The sequence below is a fragment of the Lycium ferocissimum genome, unplaced genomic scaffold (genome assembly GCF_029784015.1).
Source record: "Lycium ferocissimum isolate CSIRO_LF1 unplaced genomic scaffold, AGI_CSIRO_Lferr_CH_V1 ctg5437, whole genome shotgun sequence".
NCBI classification, from domain to species: Eukaryota; Viridiplantae; Streptophyta; class Magnoliopsida; order Solanales; family Solanaceae; genus Lycium; species Lycium ferocissimum.
Genome location: NW_026725988.1, coordinates 126,450 through 142,576, shown reverse-complemented (window position 1 = coordinate 142,576; position 16,127 = coordinate 126,450). Strand labels below are relative to the sequence as shown.

At 29.9% G+C, this 16,127-nt stretch overlaps 1 long non-coding RNA gene across 1 annotated transcript; it reads left to right on the top strand.

Annotated features, from left to right (window-relative positions):
* Window positions 1–13,137: 13,137 nt before the first annotated feature.
* LOC132044916 (uncharacterized) lies at window positions 13,138–13,924 on the top strand. The gene is made up of 2 exons (XR_009412305.1): window positions 13,138–13,640; window positions 13,791–13,924. It is a non-coding gene; the product is annotated as an uncharacterized LOC132044916 (long non-coding RNA).
* Window positions 13,925–16,127: the final 2,203 nt, after the last annotated feature.

The window sequence follows — 16,127 nt, the reverse complement described above, 5'->3', positions numbered from 1 at the left end:
CTATTTTCATTGGGCTGACCTAGTAATCAATCGGGCTAAGTGCACAGGTAGCTTATTTCAGGACTCTATTTAAGTTGTAGCCAGAGTTTTTAATTTTTTGTAAGTTTAGCTATTTTAAAATCAACATCAGACATACACGATTGAAGTTGAAAAAATACGCGTATAAAGTTACAAATTTTATCTAAAGTTTGACATATTATTTGTGCAAGCGAACTTAAGACATTTTCATCTGAACTTCAGACAAATGTGATTGAAAAACCTGCGTATGAAGTTGTAAATGTTATCTGAAGTTTGACATATTATTTGTTCAGGCCAAACCTCAGAAATTTATACTTGAACTTCATACACACGCTATTAAAGTTTCACTTATCAAAGCCAAACGTCGGACATTTATGCCTGAACTTCAGATATTTTTTGTTAAGTTTGGCTTGAGAATCCCAAACTTTAAACCCATATATCCAAAATTTAAACTACCAAGTCTAATTACTTCCAAAAGAGAGTGATTACCAAGACCCTGCCCACAACCAAAAAAGAAAAAAGAGCAAACAGTATTTTGAATCAAGAATATAGCATAGCATAAGGAACACAATATGGCATAAATTCCTTGAAGGTAACTATATTACTACAAGGTGTTCAGTTTGTTGACAAAACATATTGATTCTTAGACCTTGGTAAGGGTCACCTTGCATTATTGTTCTAGCTTCCATCAAACATATATTATATGCATCATGCATGTATTCACAACAAAGCGCAACTAGTATCAGCCCATTGATAGCAAAGCATCTCTAATATTAAGGTTCAATTATTATAAAACCCATGATTGAAAATTTGATTAGTTTAGAAGGAGCATATACAACAGTGACAAAATTTGATTTAGTTTAAATAGCAAGATAAAAACTGGCTATTGCGTGCAATTCTTACTATTCATATCACATAATGAATCCTTAGTTCTTCAGCTCTTAAATGGGCTTAAAGCCCATTCTAAATTTCCGATCCCTGTATCTCTTCATACAGTTCATCTAAATTTCATTTCTCTGGTCTCAACCATTTGATTTTGTGTGCTGCTTTTGAAAGCATAAGCAAGAGGTTGAAACATGAAAAGAGATATATTTTCTTATGCATTACCTCATATATTAAGTTAAATTGGGCAATTTTCATCTAGACCTCAGAGGTTTTGAAATGTAGAATTTTGTCCGCTTTAAAGTTCGAAAAGAGATTGATAAATTCCTCGTAGAAAAATGAGATACTTAAGTTCAAAAAGAGATTGATAAACCCCTCGTAGAAAAATGAGATGCTTAATGTAGATTTTCAGTTCTTTTTAAGATAGGCTTGATAAATGTTTGTCGAAAATAACACACAAAATTATTGTATATGTTGTATTTGAAACTTCGTTAAGAAAGGTAAACATCCTATCAATTTCCCCTAAATTGATGGTGCTCACTGGCGCTTTTCACTTCTAAGAGATCTTAGGTCAGGATTCATTTTCCATTAAATATATGAACATTACTTCCTTGGACTTTTATGAAGAAAGGGTGCATTTGGAAACCTTCAAAAATTAAGGGGTTTAAGTATAATTTCCTTGAAAGGGATGCAAAATCATAAGTTTTAAGTTTATCCATGACTACTGAGGTATGTTATGAGATGGTGCGAATGTTATGAGATGGTTGAAATCTCTGTACATTTAATCAAAAGTTTCGAGTCTGATCCCTAAAAATATAAAATGGAAAACTTGTTTATGACGTTGAGCTTTATTCCTCTTAGTTGGCTTATCTAATGTGAATTTGGATTAACCGAATCACTAGAATTTGAATACTAGATTCTTATAAAAATAAAATTTAAAAAAAAAAAAAAAAGTGAAAGAAACTTATCCAGGAATCTATTAATATTGGCAAATGCGACAAAGTTTACTTTTCGTCCTCTAATACTCCCTAACTCAGAATTCCTAAGTTGACCCCTTATAACAATATGTAACAAAGTACAGCACAAGGCAAGAGTCTTGCTACGGAAAAAAAAAATCATCCTAAAATATCAACACTCTAAAATAAGACATTCTTGCAATTTGCTTTTCAAGAAGAAATTCTTTTTAAGTAGTTGGAGGAAATCCATTGGGGCTAGATTTATTTATTTATTCAACATATTTTAGTTAGTCATCAAACATAAGCATGATGTGCGTTATGATGTAAAGCTAACTAGATTTTCTTTGATTAGGTCATAGTAGGTTCTTCTACAAGGATAAAATTTTGAATTTGGTTACTAGTTATGGTGTACATTTTGATAGGTGAAAGGGAGAGGAAGAGATTCTCCAAGTGTACTCATTAAAAACTATATTATCTAATGAAACTTTAATACTAGTAAAACGCATTGAGAGCGAAGTGTCAATTGGAACTATTTTGAAGAAAATCCTAAACCTTAATTGTAATTATTAAGCATAAGACTATTCTTTTGGGTTTCTTATTAGTATGAAATCATCTTGATTGTCGAGAATCTTTACTATTCACACGATGTGCCCCTCTTAATTATATTCTGTGTTATTTGTTTTCGCTTCTATTTTGTTTGAACTTGTTATAATAAAAATTAATTGTGCGCAGGCAAGTGAAGATTGAGATGATGGGCGTGAATTAAATTTTAATTAATTTCCTTGAGGAAGATGAGCAAATGAGGTTAAGGTTTAATATTGAGTCATAATTACTAGAGAGAGACGTGGACAAGTTATGTAACACAAAAAATTTATTATGAATAATTATTATGCAACACAAAATTAAAGAATTATTACCGGCCAGGTTATAAATATCCAATTAAATAGTTGATATGCTGACAGCTGGCCCAACATTTCTGGATCTCAATTTATTTTCCACTCTCTATAATTGTTATTTCAAACAAGTATAAAACTAGATTTTTGTATTACCTTACCTTTGGGATGCCGTGCCATACACTGTAGAAGGCCAATCTTTCGAAGAATTGACAAGAAACTAAGGCCGGTATAAATTTACTTGACGATAGTTTGCATCTAATTGTTCAGATCTGAACTAAATGGATTTAATAGGTATTATTTATTCGGGTACTATACATAATTTTGATGTTGTTAAGAATATGTTGTTCAATTTAATTAACAGCCGTATAAATGTGACATTATGACTGTTACTATAAGTCTGTAACCATTACCGCCATAGAACCACTACCATTAGCCTCCGCGAAAGAGCACTACCGTTAATCACCTTTAATGTAAACCATCTTTATCATCAATCAATTAGTTTCTACCAACAATCATAATCGTCAATCATTTTCATAGCTCTTGTTCTTATATGGAATCCTATCAAGATAAGTAGGCTCTAGCCGCACATAAATATCACTATCATCACTAGGGTTGTTCACGATTTTGGTTAAAACCAAAACCAAACCGAAAATTTAATCAAATCGAATAAAAAAACCGACAATTGGTTTGGTTTGGTTTGATTTGGTTTTAAATTTTAAAAATCGATAATATTTGGTTTGGTTATGGTTCTATTAAAAAATAACCGAATAAATAACCGAACCAAACCGATAAATTATATACATAAATTTTATAATTATTTATATGTATAATATTAGTTTTTCATAAATAATTATACATATTTTATACCTTTTAATCATCAATTTGAATTTTGGTCTACGTATTTCACATGATTGTTTAAGGCTCATATTTTTAAGAATATGTCTAAGCCTATGTCTTTATGTCTTTTAACTCTTTAAGTTTTAAGTGTAAACCTACTAACAGACGATCACGTTAGAGTTTAATGTCTTTAACTTAAATTTTTAGCCTTTCTTTGTCAGCCATTTGATTTTAGGTTTTTTCTTCTTTTTTCTCGAATTTATATCTTTCTTTTTTCTTGTCTGAATGGGTCCTAAATGTAACACCTCGTACCTTTAACCTAAGCTTTGACCATGATCCTAGACTTAGAAAATCAGATAAAGAATGTGGGAATTGGAATTTCCCTGTTCAGTTGTAAGATCGGGGTTTATGCCCATGAACAGTAACCGTATTTCAACATACGGGCCGTATTTCAAGTCGTAAACTGGTGGTACCAAAGATTTCTGAACATTCTGGAATTTGGCATTTGGATGTTACATTGTTAAATACAGATCATATTTTAAAATATGGCCCGTATTTCAAAACGTATTTGGAATTTGGGAAAACTTCCTTGATGAAAGTTGTAGAGCTTTGAAATGCCTTTCTAACGGTATATTATGGGGGTCAAACGGACATCTGTGCAAAGAGTTATGACCATTTTACTGAAGAGACGTAGTGTAGTCCATACGGAATATAGACCGTATTTCAAAATACGGCCAGTCTTTCAAAATACGGTCAGTATTTAACTGGGCGTAAAATTCAATTTTCCAGAATAGTATATATTCGTCCATATTAGTTCAAATCATTATTTTTCATTCCTTCAAGCCCTAGAACGACCTCCTACCTTCTTCCATCATCAAGAACACCAAGGTAAGCCTACTCTAATTATTCCAAGTCAATTCTCATACATTTTCTTGTAATCTAAATAAGAAATCATCATTCCTAACCTAGGGTCTTCAAGAAAACCCATCTCAAGGTTCAAGAATTCAAGATTTTGAAAATCTTCTTCAAAGTTCAAGTCTTTAATTCAAGTTTTGGAGCATTACCAGGTATGTAGAGTTACTATCTACGTGTGGGAACATCATTGTTCTTCCCCACGCCTCATAATCCATAAATTATGATTCTCTACGAAAACTAGGGTTTTCTATGTCATGCTCATGACAACCCTAGGTCCATGTCCATGATTATATTATGTATGAATTGTTATTATTCTATCATTGTGTTCTTAATAACTCCATATGATTATTGAGAATCAGTCCGTAATCCATGAAAACCCATATCTTGTATTCCATGGATTCTTGCATGCATGTTTTAGCTAAAATGATTATTTCATGAATATCCTACATATCTACAAGTTTTCATGCAACTATATTATATAATTGCTTTCATGCTATGATACAAGATACATACATGCTAAATACAAGTTATTTCATGAAACCATGTTTACAAGTTATTTCATGAAACCATGTTTACAAGTTATTTCGTGAAATCATGATTACAAGTCAAGTACAAGTTAATTCACGAAAATCATGGACTTCTTAGCCAATTATATCATGTTCATATTTTGGGAGTTGCACGAATTACCAAGAAGGCTCGATATCCCGAAACTACGTAGCCACCGTAGGACAAGGATCGCTCCGCCCGCTTAGGACGATTCCTTAATTTACACCGAATGGATCCATCAAGCACGATACCACCTTATACCCCAGGCAAGGTATGGGGGCTCGCCGGTCCCAGTCGAGGTACCGGACTCACGTATCCACGTGGTGATATCATGTGTCGGTTTATGAAATGCTCTCCCTACTTATCATGTTTTATATATATATATATATATATATATATATATATATATATATATATATATATATATATATATATATATATATATATATATATATATATATATATATATATATATATATATATATATATATATATATATATATATGTACCCATGCTCATGCTCATGTTCATGTCCGTGCTTTCGATTTCGATTCTTATCATGTTATTCCATGTCTCATGTCATTTCTTTCGCCTTTTTTACATACCAAAAGATATTCAATGTGCGACGTTCCCTTTATTGTTCGGGCCTCGCATACACGATGCAAAGTGCGGATTACAGGACGACGCCTCTCAAGCCATTAGGATCTGCACGTACCAGCTTATTGGTGAGCCCCATCTCATTCGGGGTTTAGACATTGTCTTTCTTTATTTAGTTTTGCATCTAAAGGTATGCTGGGGGCCTTGTTCCAGCAAGTACGTTTCTAGTCAAGACTCATGATTAGAGGTTTCATAGACTAGTTAGTTTAGTTATGTTATGTTAGACATGCAAGGTGTTTAGCCATGTTTGGCTTAACTCATGTTATTTCCGCATTCATGTTTTAAACCAGTATGTTGTAGATGTTATGATTCTCATGTTTTACAAAAGCTCATCATGTATTCACGTTATATTCCGCTCATTTTATGCCTTATGATGATTTAGCAAGCCATGTGGTTCGCTCGGTCACATGCAGTAAGGCACTGAGTGCCGTGTTTTGCCCAGGCCATGGTTCCGGACGTGACACTATACTTCTAATATTTTTCATATGAAAAGGACACAGGTTGTAGATTTGGAGGTTCCTATAGAAGATACTTCAGTAACATCAGCATTTGCTGCAACTCAAGCACATGGTAATGCCCTAAAACTTTTTCCGTGGGTTATCCTCCTAAAAAGCAGAAAAAGAACAACTCCTTGTAGTCGAGACCCTAACCTTGGGGATAACGATAGAAAAACATCTGAATTTTGGGATCATTACACAAAGTTTTTTTTTAATAAAATGGGAGAATTGAGAGCAAAATGCAATTACTGCCTCAAAGTTTGGGATCATTACACAAAGTTTTTTTTATTTCATTTTAATTTTAGGTAGTCTTTATGTTTAATTAATATGTATGTTTGTAACAACAACTAAAAGTTCTTATGCTCTACTTTATTTCCAGGTATGTGTATTAAGATGACAAAAATGGTGCAGCCACTACTAAGTTAGTTTTTAGCTCTATAGGTAATAGTTTAGCAACTTTGGGTAACTTGAGTACTCCACTATCACTAACAGTGAAAATGTTTCTATGATGTATGTTCCACCTTAAACTATTAATAAAAGTTAGCGTTTGAACAAAAAAAAAAAAAACATGTCTTTTTCAACTTTTTAATGTTTTGCGATAAGTCTCAAGTAACATAAAAGCCGAAAAATTGAACCAAACCGAACCAAACCGACAATAACCAAACCGGTGGTTATTATTTTATTTGGTTTGGTTATGGTTTTAGACATTTAAACACCGACTAAATTGGTTTGGTTATGGTTTTAATCAATAACCGACCCAAACCGAACCATGACCACCCCTAATCATCACCACGTATTATTTATTACTGCATGTACAACCATCACTACAAACAACCACCATAGCTATCTAACCTTCGTCTACTATGACCACCATTAATTAGCTACCACTTCACAATAACCTCTGCCTATATCACTGCTAACTTTTAAACTGCGATTTACCAAACAGCTAGTTTTATAACATCATATGCGAATAAAATTTTTTCTTAATATGTTCTTGACACACTATTCAGTTATTTGTTTAGTGATAGCATTTTTAATAATCAAATATGTGTTCAGATTCCGACATCTTAAACTTTAAACAAGGAAAAGAAAAAAAAAACAGTGTTTTCAATCAAATACCAAGAGAAACTTAGTTTCTTTAATTAAAAAGCTATATTAGATTAATTTTAAAACTCTATTTTCTTGGTGTCTGGTTGAAAACAGTATTTTCTTAAGAAAAAATCTAAAAGTTTGAAAGAAGAAGCTTTTTTGTTTTGGAATTATTTATGTAACAACTGCAATATTCTTTTTATATTTTTTTTATACATACTTCAATATGGGATAACAATTTCTAATAAAACACCAAAATGATCAATTTGTCTTTTTCCAAGGCTCTTCTCCCAAAGTCCTCTAAAGGTAAAATTGAAAACGGAAAAGGTTTATAAATACCCCTAACCTATGGGAAAAGACTCATAAATATTTTCCTTTCGTCTTTGGGTCTAAAAATATCCTTAAGGTTTGTTTTTGGCTCAAAAATACCCCTCAAACTAACAGAAAAAATTTGACTCTTTAAAAAGAGACGTGTCATTTTCTAATTGGTGCCACGTTTTAATTCAAAATAATTAAAATCCACCCAAGTTTTAAAACCCAAACCAGTACTGGCTGACCCGTTTTCACCTCCAACTTATAACAGAACAGGGACATTAGTAGGATCTAGGTGACTCTACATTTCTTGATTTTCCGGTGAGTTTTCAACTATCAAACCAACAAATGACATCTTTTTCTTCTTCATCATCCATTCTATCCAAACACACCTCAGTTTTGATGCCTATATAAGCTTCAACGAGACAGATGTAGGTCCATCTTTCGTTAGTCATCTGTGCAAAGCTTTGAAAAAGAAAGAAATCACCACTTTTAAAGATGATCGTAGTCTAAAGAAAGGAAAATCAATTCCAGAGGAGCATTTGAAAGCAATTGAAGAGTCGAAATTCGTGATAATTATATTTTCTGAGAATTATGCTTCGTTTACTGCTTGTTTGGATGGGCTGGTGAAGATAATGGAATGTAGAGGCGTTGAGTCTTTGAAATTTGTTTTACCGGTGTTCTACAAAGTGAAAACAGGTCGGCCAGTACGGGTTTGGGTTTTAAAACTTGGGTGGATTTTAATTATTTTAAATTAAAACGTGGCACAAATTAGAAAATGACACGTCTCTTTTTAAAGACACTACAACACAGTGTACCTATAGCTACGAAATTTAAGCTATGAATTTAAAAAGCGTAGCTATTACCTAGCAATAGCCACAAAATTTTAAATTCCGTAGCTATTTATAAATTCGTAAAATTTCTTAGCCACGAAAATCAAATTGGCAAAGCTAATTCCTTATTTTTGTTATAATTGCTAACAATCGTGGCAATAATAACCTAAATAGCTACAATTTTATTGCTACAATAAAATTTTGTAGCTGATAATAAGTTTTTGCCACGCAATGAAAATTACTGTAGCAATAGTAACTTTTTAGCCACAATAAATGATTTGAAACAAAATGTTGTAGCTAAAGAAATATTTTTGCTTCAAGTTATAAAAATTTGTGGCAATAGTTAAATAATATAGTCACAAATTATTCTTATAACAAAATTCCATAGCTAATTAATAATTTTTACCACGAGTTGAAACTTACTGTAGCAATAGTAACCTTGTAGCTACAATAAATCATTTGAAATAAATTGTTGTAGCTAAATTAATATTTTTGCTTCAAGTTATAAAAAGTTGTGGCAATAGTTAAACATTATAGCCACAATTTTTTTTGCTATAACAAAATTTCGTAGCTAATTATTAACTTTTGTCACAAGTTAAACTTACTATAACAATGGTAATCTTTTAGCCACAAAAAATTATTTAAAACAAAATATTTTAGTTAAATAAATATTTTTGCTTCGGGTACAAAAAGTTATGGTAATAGTTGACTTAGTAGCTACAATTATTTGTCATGATGAAATAATATAGTCACAAATTTATTTTTGTGATAAAATTCGTAGCTAATCATTATTTTTTATCACGAGTTGAAATTTGTTATAGCAATAGTAATCTTTGGCCACATTAAATTTTCTTACAATAAAAATTACCATAAATATAGTAATAATATAATCACATAACTAGTTGTAACAAATATATATACTTAGATGAATAGTTATAGAAATATGCACGTGTACATGTGCTTTCTTATAATTTACATTCTGGTAGGTATAATTATTTGCATAAGAAAGTTCTTTTTATATTATCATAAAATCAAATATGCATTAAATCAGTATATAAATTGAAGACACAAATTCATAAAAGTGCAGAAATTAAATTAAAGAGACAATTTTTATAGTAAAATCACACATGAGAAATAATTATAATATGCTCCATGACTAGGACCTCTTCTATTGAGCAATACCTTTATGGAGCTGTAACAAAATTTCGTAGCTAATTATTAACTTTTGTCACAAGCTAAACTTACTATAGCAATAGTGACCTTTTATTCACGAAAAATTATTTAAAATAAAATATTATAACTAAATAAATATGTTTGCTTCAAGTACTAAAAAGTTGTGACAATAATTGACTTAATAGCTACAATTATTTTCATGGTGAAATGATATAGCCACAGATTTATTATTATGCTAAAATTCATAGCTAATTATTATTTTTTATCACGAATTCAAATTTGTTGCTGCAATGGTAATCTTTTAGCTATATTAAATATTTTTTTTGTGAAATTGAAGTACAATAAAAATAGTATTAATACAATCACAACAAATTAGTTGTAACAATTTTGAATAGCTAGATGAATAGTTATAGAAATATGTATGTATATGTGGAGAGTTTTCTACATTTTGATAGGTATAATTGCTAGCATAAACAAGTTCTTACATGATATCATAAAATTAAAGGGTGAAAAATCATTTACGTCACTCAATTTTGCTTTGAAAATCAAACTCCCCCTCAACTTTGAACAATAGACATTCCTATCCCCCGACTCAACTTTGAACAATAGACATTCCTATCCCCCGTCTCAACTTTGAACAATAGACATTTCTATCCCCCGACTCAACTTTGAACAAAAGACATTTCTCTCCCCCGACTCCTAATTGAACTTTCTAAATGCCTATTTTACCCTTACATTATTAACCTTTATCTTTTTTTTACTTATTTAAAAAACTGGTGTTTTTAATCTATGTATCAAATTTTCTATGAGAAAAATAAATATTATTTCAGACCAAAAAAAGAAAAATGAGAAATACTGATTGAGTATATAAGTTAGTGACGTTTTATAATGAAATAAATGAGCAGAATGAAAAGACAATTTTAGTAATAATAATCAAACTCTTATCTATTTATGCAAGTGAAAATAATAAAGTAATAACAGCTTTGCAAACATATTTAATGCAGCTAATATAAAAATAGGAATATATTTTATAATAAATTTCTAAAAAATTGTCTATTTATGTTGTAAATAAATTTCTAGTTATAATTTAGAAAATATTTCATTATTGACAATCAAAATTTGTCTATCTATATAGACAATAGAGAAAAGAAATAATTGAAACATGCATATATATATATATATACATGCCTACTGCATATAATACCAAAATAACAATTATAAAAAATAACATTAGATTTTTCGAGATTATTCTACTTATAATATTAATGAACTTAATAAAATTACGTTATCCAGCTTTGTTTTAAAAATCAAACTCCCCCTCAACTTTGAACAATAGACATTCCTCACCCCAACCCCCCCCCCCCCCCCAAAAAAAACCACTAAATGCACCATCAACTTTTTTTTTTTTTTCTTTTTTACTTCTTTAAAAAGCCTTCCTATGAGAAAATAAATATTATTTTCAAACAATTGAAAAAAAAATCGAGAAATACCGATTGAGTATTTCTACATAATAATAATAATAATAATAAAACCTATTTTATCTTTACTTTATCAACTTTTATCTTTTTTAAAAATGAGAATATATTTTAATAAATTTTAAAAAACTAGTTTTTTTAATCTATGATTTAGAAAATTTTCTATTGAGAAAAATAAATATCTATTTAGACAATAGAGAAAAGAAAGAATTGAAATATATATATATAGAGAGAGAGAGAGATTTTCCAGATTGAGTATATAATTAGTGACGGTTTTATAATGAAATAAAATTGAACTTTCTAAATGCCTATTTTACCCTAAAAAACTTTTTTTTTTTTACTAGTTTTAATAATAATAATAATAATAATAATAATAATAATAATAATAATAATAATAATAATAATAATAATAATAATAATAAAACTCTTATCTATTATACAAGTGAAAATAATAAGTAATAACAAATTTACAAATATATTTAATGCAAGTAATATAAAAATGAGAATATATTTTATAATAAATTTCTAAAAAATTATCTATTTATGTTGTAAATAAATTTCAAGATATAATTTAAAAAATATTTCATTATTGACAACCAAAATTCGTCTATCTATATAGACAATAGAGAAAAGAATTAATTGAATCATGTATATACATGCCTATTGCATGTAATACCAAAATAACATTAGATTTTCTAGGATTATTGTACTTGTACTATTAAGGTTTAATAAAAATTACATCACCCAACTTTGCTTTAAAAATCAAACTCCCCCTCAATTTTGAACAATAGACAATCCCCCCTCCCCCCCCCCCCCCCACACACACACACACACACTCATGATTGACCTTTCTAAATACCCTTACATTATCAAACTTTTATCTTTTTTTTACTTCTTTAAAAAACTAGGTTTTTTTTTTTTTTTTTAATCCATGTATCAAATTTTCTATGAGAAAAATAAATGTTATTTTCAGACCAAAGAAGAAAAGTGAGAAACACTGATTGAGGATATAAGTTAGTAACGTTTTATAATGAAATAAATGAGCAGAATAAAAAGATAATTTTATTAATAATAATCAAACTCTTATCTAATTTTATTAATAATAATCAAACTCTTATCTATTTATACAAGTGAAAATGTCAAGAGTAAAATGTTTTGGATAAGGAGGGAGAATGTTTATTGTTCAAAATTGAGGAGTAGTTTAATTTTTAAAGCAAAGTTGGGGGTGTAAATGATTTTAGCTAAAATAAATTTTCGATTAAATCAGTATCTAAATTGAAGACCAATTCATAGAATTAGTGCACAAAGTAAATTAAAGAGGCAATTTTATGATAAAATCACACAACATGAGAAATAAATAGTATATGCCCCATGACTCGGACCTCTTCTATCGAATGATACCTTTATCGAGCTAGTGTAGTCAGAGGTCTTCATCTTTCTATTCGATTCAATTTTACAAGCTCTTAATTGTAAGTTTCAAATAATTTAAATAAATAGGAGGTTATATCTAATTAAATTTGATTAATTATTAATATCGAATTTAAACAAAATCATCTTTACTAATCCAAATCAAGCTTCATCTCGATCAAGTGCTTCGAGAATTGTTATTTAACTCGAACCTATTCTATCGGAACAATATATTTTAGTGTAATTATAGGTATTTACCGTTTGATTAGAATAAATCTTACTTGTAAAGTAAAAGTTGAATAAATAATGGTTAGATGTAACCAATGATTAAGTAATTATATCAAAGTAATAAGTGTTAACTCCAAACAATGTTCTATGATTAATAAATTATAAACTAAAACGGATAAATTTAATTAGTTTACATCAAATTACAATGTATTTTTATTAAGAAAATTTTTAGCTAACTTTTTTTTATTGTTCTAATTATTAAGATTTAGGAGGGAAACATGATGAATTCATAACAGTTCCCCTTTAAATTCTGAAATTAATAATAATAAAAAATAAAAAAAAGTTGTGCCTAACTTTGAAAAGAACACTAAATTAACAACACAAAAACAAAGATAAAAATAGTTCCCTCCAAATTATTTCCCTCTAATTATTTTATGCCTAAACAAAGCTTTCTTTTCCTATTAAAGAGACGAAACCCTAAAAAACTAATCACTCAAAAGAAAGAAAAAGAAAGGTGCCATCACCAATCTTCAAATTTCTCGACTCCATAACTAGGCCTTTTAGCCTCAACTTCAACTAATCTCTTTTATGATCCAGAATTGAATACGCCTGCCTATGAATATTTGTACCCAAAAACTTGTTTCATCTTTTACGACCCACATGGGTTAGGAAACGTGGACAGATTTTTTGTTTAGCCATGGGCATGGAGTTGCTGATCAGGAAGAGGTAATATTCTCGTTCTTGTATATTTTGTTTTTTACTTCTTGTCCAATGCACAATTTTGTTAATACATAGTATTAACTTTTGTTCTTGAATTGTATGTTTAGTTTTTATATAATTTTATGTATCTTAGAATTATTTTATAATTCAAATTATGCTTGCAACTCAAGGTCAACAATCAAATGACGCAAATCCAACAGTAAGTAATTTATTTATATTTTCTTATTATTAATCTAGTAATATGTGATTTTTCTAGAAAAATATTCATATAAACAAATAAAGTTTAATTTTTGAACGAAAATACTTTAGTGTAACATTTTCTTATTTGTTTTTTCAATTGTTGTTGCAGCTTTTGGATGAGTGATGAAAGCATCAAAATCGACGGGAACATGAATAATCATTCTTTTTTCTTGTAAATATATCGATATGTTTGAGTAGAATGATGTTTCACTATTTTAAATAATATTGCTGAACCTTTATTAAGTCTATTTTCTAATATATTGCTTTTATTACATAATTAAGGACATTCTGCTATAATTGTTTATATATTTTATGCCAAATATGAATTCTCAGCTACAATTATCATGGCTAACAATAATTGTGGTAAATTTTTTAATTAGTAGCTATGAAATTTTTGAATTCGTAGCTAAACATAAATATAATTGCCACGCAAATGAGAACATGGACACACATTTTTATTTCCATAGCAAATGAAGAAAATATTTTGCTACAATTTATCCCCCGTGACAAAAAAGTATGGAAGTTTAGCTATGAGTTTTTGAATTCGTAGCTAGACATATATACTCCTATAATTGCCACGTATCAAGAACATGGCTAAGGATTTTCACTTTCCGTATAAAAATTCTTTTTAGCTATAAAGCTATTTATTTCATGGCTAAAGGTTTGGATTCTTAGCTACATAAGAAAATATTTGTGGCGAGCACTTTAATTCATAGCTATGGATTTTTTTAATTCGTGACTAAACATGAGTATTATTGCCACGAGACTAAGCTATAGAATTAGCCATAAAATTTGTGCTTGCGTAGCACATAAATTAAATATTTTGCTACGATACAACAGCTTTTGGCTACAATATGAAGATAGCTACAAATTTTGTTCGTCGTGGCAAAAGAATAAAATCACTTGCTATAAGTATATTTTTCGTGGCAAGAATTTTCTACCATGGTAGCTACAAAAGATTTTTTTTGTAGCAATAAGTATAAGTCCTTAACCACGAACCATGTAAAGTTTGTAGCTAACTTTTAGCTACGCTACATTTTGCTACGAATGCTATGGAAAAAAAATTGTCTCTAAAGTGTTTAGCCACGGAAAATTTCATAATTAGCTACAACGTATTTTGTAGCAATATATGCCTTGTGTTGTAGTGAACTAAAGAGTGAATTCATAAAAGGACAAAGCATATTTCACCAAAGTCGTTCTTCACACACGAGCTCCAGAAGAATGGTGATATGAACATGCAAGAGATTTGTTCGAGCGATAATATGACTGATTGATTCACCAAGTCTCTACCAACTGCAACTTTCGAGAAGATGGTGCACAAGATTGAAATGTGAAGATTCAAGTTTTTTTTTATTGAAGTTCTCATTATGGGGAGTTAATACGCGTTGTACTCTTTTTTCCTTTCAAGGTTTTTGTCCTACTGGGTTTTTCCTTGTAAGGTTTTTAATGAGGCAACCAAATGGCTTATTATTAGAAACGTGTACTCTTGTTCCTTCACTAGATTTTTTCCCACTAGGTTTTTTCTAGTAAGGTTTTAACGAGGCACATTATCTTTCAAATAGACATCCAAGGGGGAGTGTTATAAATATTATTTATTATTGTGGATGTCTATCTTTAGGAGAAAATTTAGGGTTTGTGACTTTGGGACCAAGCTACTTTTCCCTTATAAATAGAGAGGTTCTCTTCATTGTATTTAAATCCCTAACAAGAGAAATAAAAGAATTCCTCTCTTCTCTCTTTGTCTACAAATATTATTGTTCTTGCTTTATTATTTTATAACATGAACATAATTGAAGGTCATTTTTGACATGTTAAAATAACATGCGACGATCCAACTCAATTTAGTTGTTGTTTTATTTTATGATCAAGGGGGTTTATCAGCTCATTCGAAAGATGAAGTGGATATTATTTCCCAATCTAAAGGATTAAAGGGGTTAAGTGGCATTTACTCGTTAAATAATATATAAATCCTATTGGATGTTTCCTGGATCATATTGATGGAATGTTTATGGTCAAAACCTAGTAAGTTGAGTATGAAATGAAAAATGAAGAAATAATGCTCAGACGTACCTCGTGGTCCATCTATTGACCAAAAAATAAACAACAAAGCTCAAAAGGATAAACAAAAATTAGGGAGCGGAACTACAATTCTAACTAGATTTTATGAGGGGACAAGAGTTGACGTCTAAATTTGTTTCTATACTCGGGTCTTTCTCTAAACCAACTTGTCAATGTCTAAATGACTTCATTTTTCTTTTATTATTTACTCCAGCAACACGTACGCAAAGAAACATCAATTGCTATCGTGACATCGTCAGCTATCTGGCCACCAACCTCGTCTCATCCCAGTTAAGATATTTCCTTGATCAAGTTGTCATGAAATCCTGTTTATAACGTGGGCTGCTATAAATATACAACTCTGGGACTTACTTAAACCAGAAAAGGA